This window comes from Phyllobates terribilis, unplaced genomic scaffold, assembly GCF_046119375.1.
Source record: "Phyllobates terribilis strain yellow unplaced genomic scaffold, ASM4611937v1 Scaffold_1__5_contigs__length_1240528914, whole genome shotgun sequence".
Lineage (NCBI taxonomy): Eukaryota > Metazoa > Chordata > Amphibia > Anura > Dendrobatidae > Phyllobates > Phyllobates terribilis.
In genome coordinates this window covers 753,184,902-753,194,198 of record NW_027362761.1, presented here as the reverse complement: position 1 = coordinate 753,194,198, position 9,297 = coordinate 753,184,902, and positions in this window count along the sequence as shown.

The window sequence follows — 9,297 nt, the reverse complement described above, 5'->3', positions numbered from 1 at the left end:
CATTTATGATGAAGGGATTCTGAAAGTCACAAAGCCTATTTTTATAGGGTCATCAGGCGGCCCTTACTGTTCTTAAAGAGCTAGCAGTCGGCCCTAGCTATTGTTAGAGAGCCATCAGCCGGCTATGCTTTGTTGTTCCCATTATTAACGAGTGGGGCTCCTATACTGTTATTGCGTATGCAGTGACTGCAAGGGCTGCCAAAAATTTGGACGCAACCCAATACTCCTTTGAAGAGACATAGAGGAGGGTCTCCGTAAAAAAAATGCTCCCATTATAAAGGAGCGGGTCTCCTATAGTGGTAATGCCCATGTTGTGACTGCAAGGGCTACCAAAATTTGGGAAAACCCCCACTAACAATTTAAAGACACATAGAGTTGGGCCATAGTAATGAGTATGACATGTTCCCATTAGAAAGGAGAGGGTCTGCTATACTGTTATAGGGTACTCAGGGAGTTCAACAGCTGCCAAAATTTAGGAAAAACCCCACTAACAATTTAAAGACACATAGAGGTGGGCCTCAGTAACGACATATTCCCATTAGAAAGTAGCGGGTCTCCCATACTGTTTGCCTATGCAGTGAAGCAATGGCTGCCAAAAATTTAGAGGTACTCCAATGCCCCTTGCAAGAGACGTAGAGGTCGGAGGGCCTCCTGAAAACAATGTTCCCATTATTAGGAAGTAAGTCTCCCATACTGTTTGCCTATGCAGTGAAGCAACGGCTGCCAAAAATTTGGTGGAACTCCCAATGCCCCTTGCTAGAGACGTAGAGTTCGAAGGGCTTCCTGAAAACAATGTTCCCATTATTAGGAAGTGGGTCTCCCATACTGTTTGCCTATGCAGTGAAGCAATGGCTGCCAAAAATTTGGAGGAACTTCAATGCCCCTTGCAAGAGATGTAAAGGTCGGAGGGCCTCCTGAAAACATTGTTCCCATTATTAGGAAGTGGGTCTCCCATAGTGTTTGCCTATGCAGTGAAGCAATGGCTGCCAAAAACTTGGAGGAACTCCAATGCCCCTTGCAAGAAACGAATGCTCGGAGGGCCTCCTGAAAAAAATATTCCCATTATTTGGTAGTGGGTCTCACATACTGTTTGCCTATGCAGTGAAGCAACGGCTGTCAAAAATTTGGAGGAACTCCAATGCCCCTTAGAAGAGACGTAGAGGTCAGAGGGCCTCCTGAAAACAATGTTCCCATTATTAGGAAGTGTGTCTCCCATACTGTTTGCCTATGCAGTGAAGCAACGGCTGCCAAAAATTTGGAGGAACTCCAATGCCCCTTGCAAGAGACATAAAGGTCGGAGGGCCTCCTGAAAACAATGTTCCCATTATTAGGAAGTGGGTCTCCCATACTGTTTGCCTATGCAGTGAAGCAATGGCTGCCAAAAATTTGGAGGAACTCCCAATGCACCTTGCAAGAGACGTAGAGGTCGGAGGGCCTCCTGAAAACAGTGTTCCCATTATTAGTAAGTGTGCCTGCCATACTGTTTGCCTAAATGCACTGAAGCAATGGCTGTCAAAAATTTGGAGGAACTCCAATGCCCCTTGCAAGAGACGTAAAGGTCGGAGGGACTCCTGAAAACAATGTTCCCATTATTAGAAAGTGTCTCTCCCATACTGCTTACCTATGCAGTGAAGCAACGGCTGCCAAAAATTTGGAGGAACTCCAATGCCCCTTGCAAGAGACGTAGATATGTTGATATGGTACATATGGTGGTGATATGGTGCTGGAAGATGAGGATGCAGAGAAGGAGGAGGACAAGAGCAAATTGACAAAATCAGGAAGCGTATACCCATGTCTGCGTGTGAAGACAGAGGTACATGGGAATAGAGTTAGACCTCCCCCCCAAAAAAACACTGTATTTGAGTTTATGTTACGCTGCTATCATTCGGTGGTGTAGAGAAGACAGCCTGTCAGCATTTTCAGTTGACAGGCGGATGCGCCTATCAGTTATAATTCCACCGGCGGCACTAAAAACCCGCTCTGACAAAACACTAGCGGCAGGGCAGGCCAGGACCTCCAAGGCGTAGAGAGCCAGTTCATTCCACATGTCCAGCTTGGATACCCAATAATTATAAGGCACAGAGGAATCACGGAGGACGTTGGTACGGTCGGCAAGGTACTCCCTCACCATCTTCCGAAACTTTGCACTCCCTGTCAGAGTACCCCACGCCTCAGGGCCTGTGCGATGGGGGGGGCTGAGAAAAGTATCCCAGAACTTTGACAGTGTTCCCTGCCTCTGTTGGATTGCGTCTCTCTCGCCTGTAATCCTTGGTTGTGCAACGAACTGTGACCCCTGCCGCCAGCGTTTTCAGATGTGAATTTTTTAAATAATTCCACAAGGGCCTTCTCATACTGCACCATTTTATTAGGCCTGTCCTGCAAGGAAATAAGAGACATAAAGTTCTCCCTGTAGCGTGGGTCTAGAAGCGTCACCAACCAGTAATGACTGTCACCCAAAATTTGGACAACGCGAGGGTTACGGGAAAGGCAGCATAACATAAACTCAGCCATGTGTGCCAGACTGCAAAGAGGCAAGACTTCCGTGTCCTCACCAAGAGGACGACTGACCATGCTCTCCTCCTCATCCTTCTCCTCTTCCTCCTCCTCCCTGTCCTCAGGCCATCCACGCTGAACAGACGGTATGACAGTTGTGCAGGTAGTACTGTCTATAGAGCAGGAAACTAGCTCCTGTTCTTCCTCCTCCTCCTCTTCCTCATTGTCACCCAATCCATGTTGGGATGAGATGAGGCTGAGCTGTGTGTAATCACCCTGTATGGTTCCTTGCTCCATCTCATCGCGCTCCGCCTGCAATGCATCCTCTTTAATTGAGAGCACAGAGCATTTCAGAAGACAGAGAAGCGGGATGGTGATGCTGATTATGGCATCATCGCCATCTAGGTGGAGTCCTCAAAGTTTTGGAGGATGGTACAGATGTCTAACATCCATGTCCACTCATGAGTTTTTATGTGTGGAGTCTGACCTGAATACCAACGGCCTTGTTGATGCTGGTAGTCAACAACTGCCCTCTTCTGCTCACAAATTCTTCCCAACATCTGCAATGTAGAGTTCCAATGCGTGGGGACATCGCAGATCAGTCGGTGAGCTGGAAGCTGCAAACGCTGCTGAAGGGCGGCGGAAGCTGTAGCAGACTTTCTAAAATGGGCACACAGGCCAGGTAGAGTTCCAACCATGATTTTAAGCACATGGGCCAGGCATGGTACATGTTTGAGCTCGCCTCGCCTCAGAGCCGCCACCAGATTCCGGCCATTGTCACACACAACCATGCCTGGCTGTAGGGACAACGGTGTCAGTCACACATCTGCCTGCTCTTTCAGAGCTGTCCACAACTCTTCAGCATTTTAAGCATTTTAGCTTCAGCACAACCTGTGGCCGCTTGGCCGAGGCAGTGCTGCAGTGCTTCCAGCTTGCGACTGATGTGGTCATTTCGGAGATGTCTGCTGAAGAGGAGGAGGATGAGGTGCAGGAGCTGTAGAATGTGGGGGCAACCCTGATTGACCCAGGACCCGCAATCCTCGACGTTGGGAGGATGTGTTCCGTCCCAAGGTGCAATTGGGTCCCGGCTTCCACTATATTAACCCAGTGTGCCGTCAGCGAGATGTACCGTAACTGCCCACAAGCACTTGTCCACATGTCCGTAGTTAGGTGGACTTTCCCAGTAACTGCGTAGTTGAGGGCACATCTAATATTGTGTGACACGTGCTTGTGTAATGCAATGACGGCACACCAGGAGAAATAGTGGTGGCTGGGGACGGAGGTCGCGGAAATCTTCCGTCTCCACGAGCCTATAAGGCAACATTTCGAGCACAAGCATTCGCGAAATGTTTGAATTTAGTAGTGTGGCCTGTGGGACGTTAGCTGCGTATTTGCGCTTGCGTTGCAAGGACTGGGGTAGGGACAACTGAACGCTGCACTGGGAAAAGGACGTGGACATGCTGCTGATGGTGCTACTTGAGAGTGTGCAATGACATCTGCAGGGCGGGAGGCATCTTGGCATGCGCCATAGACAGGGGATTGGAGTGCACGCACAACAGCGGCAGAAGCAGTGGTGTCACCCGCAGACACTGTTGTTGGACCCTGGGGTTCGGCCCACTTAGTCGGGTGCTTTGCTGCCATGTGCCTGATCATGCTGGTGGTGGTCAGGCTGGTAGTTTTGCTACCCCTGCTGATGCTGGCCTGGCTGGTGGTGCAAATGGTCTGTTTGGAGTTATCTGCAGAGTCTTTAATAAACAACCAGACTCGGGAAGACCTAACAGTTGTACTGGCAACTTCCGTCTTGTTAGCGTTACGAGGAACGCTTTTCCGCCTTGTGTCTGCGGTCACCACACTGCTTCTTCCTGCCTGTTGTGGTGCTACGCCTCCCTCCCCCTGTGTGCTGCTGTCCTCGCTCTGTGTGTCCCCCTGCCAGGTTGGATCACTTACTATATCATACACCACCTCGTCTTCCACTTCCGCACCCTGGTCCTCCTCCTGACTTTCTGGCAATTGTGTCTCATCATCATCATCCACCTCTTGTGACATTAATTGCACCTTACCACCATCACCTTCATGTGACCGTGGCTGCTCCAATATTTGGGCATCGCTACACGTGTTCTCCTCTTGACTCGCTTGAAGCTGGCTGGGCGAGAGGCCCAAATCTACAATTGGAAAAGTGAACAGCTCTTCTGAGTGTCCAAGTGTGGGATCAGTTGTCTCTGGGCACTCGGCATGGTGGGACGAATGAGGATCAGGTGAGGACTATGCGGTCCAGACTCACGGCTACTGAGACTTGACCGTGTGGAAGACAGGGTGAAGGTGGTAGTGACCAAGTGACTGGAAGCATTATCTGCTATCCAACCAATAACCTTTTCACACTGGTCTGTGTTCAATAGTGGTGCTCTGGGGTCCCCTAGTAATTGGGACAGGAAGGTCGAGTGAGAAGATGTGGGTGTTTGTTTTGGCACAATTTCACACTGCCCACGGCCACGTCCTCGGCCTCTGCATGCACCATCACCATCACGTCCACTTCCCTGTCCCTTGCCACGCACTTTGCCCATTTTAAATGGAGGAAATATTTTCCACGTTCACGAGAAATGGCTGATTTTGGAACACAATTATACTGTATGTGATATGTCTGACAGAGAACCACGGCTTTAAATTGTAGGCCTGTAATTTACTAATATTATTCTACACAGAGACCTAGTGTGAATAGCTTCACCGACACACTACAACGGAATAAAAATGGAAGAAATGTATGATTTTAGAAGTCTTTTGAGTGATATGTCTGACAGAGAACCATGGCTTTAAATTGTAGGCCTGTAATTTACTAATATTATTCTACATGGAAACCTAGTGTGAATAGCTTGACCGACACACTGCAGCATAATGAAAATGGAAGAAATGGCTGATTTTGGAACTCTCTTATAGGTGATATGTCTGACAGAGAACCACGGTTTTAAATAGCAGGCCTGTAATTTGCTAATACTATCCTTCACAGACACCTAGTGTGAATAGCTTGACCGACACACTGCAACGGAATGAAAATGGAAGAAATGTCTGATTTTGGAACACTCTTATAGGTGTTATGTCTCTCAAATGAGCAGCTGGAGGTCCTAAGTATGAGCTTAACTTTCTCTCGCCCTAAAGGACCTCCACTTGTTCACCCGCAACCTCATCCTACATAAACTACACTCCAAGAGGGCTATATCCTCTGAGGCCCTGAGTGCGGCGGAGTGGGAGGCGATCAACAATTTGGAAGAACTTCTACAAGAACAAGGCCCTTCACAATCAGGTGGGTTGCCTCAATGTGCAGTACCCAGATCTACGCGCTTTCCCCCACTGTCCCTATGCCCTGCCGTTGAGATATTTGCCAAGCTGGTTTCAGATGATTTTAAAATACTGTCAACCAGAAGGAAGTTTGACAATCTCACGGCACGACAGCGAGCAGCAATAAAACAATTACAAGCTTATGATGATATTGTAATTAAACCAGTGGACAAGGGGGGAAATATCGTGATCTGGCCATGGACTAAATATGAAAAGGAAGCTTTTCGACAGTTGCAAGACACCAATACTTATTCCAGATTACATTATAATCCGACTGCCTCCTATTCCGCCGCACTTCAGGGTATTCTAGGTCATGCTTGGGAGGAAGATTTTATAACCAAAAAAACAGTGGAAGCGCTCACTGTACGCTTTCCTAAAACGTCAACTTTCTATCTTCTGCCCAAAATCCACAAGGACGCCGTCGACCCGCCTGGGCGTCCGATTGTGTCCGGTCTAAACGGATTGTGTTAACCAATCTGTAAATTTGTTGATTTCTATCTAAAACCAATTGTTGAGACGTTACCATCATATGTAAGGGACACTACGGATGTCCTAACGCGGGTCGACGGCGTCCTTCTGAAGGAGGGTGTCCTGTTCGTCACAGCAGATGTAGAGGCTTTATACACCTGTATAGAACACACGATTGGTCTGGACGCGGTCCGTCTTTTCGTGGGGTGGTCCTTTGTGCGGACTAATTCTCGAGCTGCTGCATTTCATACTTACACATAATTATTTTTTATTTAAGGACATGATTTATTTGCAGAAGCGAGGTACGGCTATGGGGGCGGCCTGCGCACCCTCGTACGCCAACCTCTTCCTGGGCGCATGGGAGAGGCATATTTTTGGCGGCGAGGGCGCGGGGGCCGCGGACCATGTGCTGTGCTGGCTTCGTTACATCGATGACATTTTGTTCTTTTGGCGGGGTACGGTGCGGCAGAATGAGAGTTTTATGGCACAATTGAATTCAAACATGTGGGGCATTAGGCTGACATACAAATTCGATACACGCAGGATCGAGTTCCTGGATGTCGGTCTCGAGGTGGATGGCGCTAGGCGCCTCCTGACTGACATTTACAGGAAGCCGACGTCGGTCAATTCCCTAATCCATACAAAGACCGCACACCATCCTGCAACCATTAGGGCCGTCCCGGTCGGGCAATTCCTGAGGGCGAGACGGATCTGCTCTTCAGACCTTAAATTTGAACACCATGCTACTGTTTTAAAAAACAGATTTGAATCACGTGGCTATAGTAAAAGGTGTATTAAGCGGGGCTATGATCGAGCTAGACGGACCCCAAGAAATCACCTGTTATACTCAAATAGACAAAATGAAATTGGTGATGGGCAGAGGAAGATTCATTACATATCTACTTAGAATCATGAGTGGGAGAGCATGAGGAAAATCATGATGAGACACTGGGACATCTTGACGACCGATACCTCCCTGGGACCAATCCTTGGTGATTATCCCCTTATGACTCCTAGACGATCGAATAATTGAAAGGATATTTTGGTTTGTAGCCATTATGTTCCGGCGAAACCAAATCCCTTCGGCTCCCATGGTCCCACATTGGGGTCTTTTCCTTGCTGCCATTGCCGTGCCTGCACCAATGTCCTGCGCACTAGCACGTTCACATCCTCGGATGGTAAAAGAGAATTCAACATGAGACATCACATCTCTTGTGGCACAAGCAATGTGATCTATTATGCTACATGTGATTGCCCACTAATTTATATTGGGCTAACATCAAGAGAACTCCGAGTACGTGTGCGTGAGCATGTGCGGGACATTGGTGCGGCCAGGACAGTGGCCGATACCGCTGAACTCAAGACAATTCCCAGACACTTCAGGGCCGCCCACAATTGCGACCCTGGGTGTCTCAAGATTCGCGGAATAGATGTGATCCATATGGGTGTTCAGGGGGGTAACGTAAGGAAAATTTTGGCACAAGTTGAGGCTAAATGGATCGTAATGTTGGGAACCTTATCACCAGACGGCCTTAATGAATCTTTATCATTTTCCTCTTACCTTTGAGTTCACTCTCTGTCAATAATGTGGGCTATGTATGCCTCTCCTCCTCTATTTTCTCTAGCACATTGGCGCTTCTGGTTTTAGTTGTCACAATGTTTTTTTTTTTCTTTTATTGCTTTTAATCATTCGATGCTTTTTTCAGTTGTCTCTATATGTGTGGAGGATCTGGCCCTTGTCATGTGTCTGCATAAACTTTCAATTGGATCTGACCGCACAATAATATCTTTGAAAGGTGGAGGACTGACTGCTTGGAAAGTGGAATAAGAACAGAACACTGGAGAGGAATCAATGTTTTTACATATTGTTATAATACACTCTTTTGGCAAATACTTACAATGATTATTGGTCACCTCTAATGTGTTCTCCACTGATGCTTCTCCCTATTTGATGTTCTGGCACACTTGGATGCGGTGCGCCTGCGCCGCTGCCTCCGTTGCTGGACGCGCGCCGGCGTGCGCGTGGGCGCTCTGGCATTTATTGTGCCATGCGCCCGCGCCTGCACACTGGTTCCTGGCGGCTCGGAAGGGCGCCTGGAGCGGGGGTTATCGGCGCATGCGCCGCCTTATAGCACCAAGCCACGCCCTCCCTCATTCCATGTGATCGGTCACGTGAGGCCACACGTGACCGACACAATGGCGTTTAAAGGACCTCTTCCTCCATTATCCCCTACTCCCCTTGAGAAAGCGGCCGCAGGTGGCCGCGAAACGTACGTTGGGGCACGCCATTGCGCTCCTTCACCACTGGCTCCCACCTGGCCCCTTACCTGGTAAGGACTAACTTTACTTACATGCTATATACACTTTACCTGCAATATACACTTTTTCATTGGCATGATAACAGCATTGATGCAAATACATGCAATGCATTTGGCTCAGTTTCCTATTATTTACATGAAATGTGGCACTGATTATTTATTCTACCTTAGGACTGACCCATTTGTTTATTTCAAAACCCGTGTATGCTGTATTCTCCTTTCTTGCCTCCATTAGTGTATATGGGTTTAAATTATCGATAGGACTATAGGCCGAAATGCCAGTGGTTACTACTGCTAACTTTTTGCACTTTACCCTAATCATTGTTTGTATTTCTGTACTGATTAAATGTTACTAATAAAATATACATATTCCTTTTATGCCGTCATAACTTTTTGTATTCTCCATATTAAGCATGTGTATTATGAGTTGGCATTGTTTGGTGTATGTGGGAAGTACCTTCTCACACACACGCCAATATAGTTGTACTAGCTATTGAACCACCTGTTCTACGCCCGGGTGGCGAGCATTTTTATTGGCATATGGTCTCTCATGCTGGTATGTGCTGCCCCCCTCCTGGTATTTGTGCTGCCCCCATCCTGTCCCCACCATCCTATACTGGTATGTGTGGTACCCCTCACCCCAATCCTGGTATGTGTGGTACCTCTCACCCCAATCCTGGTATGTGTG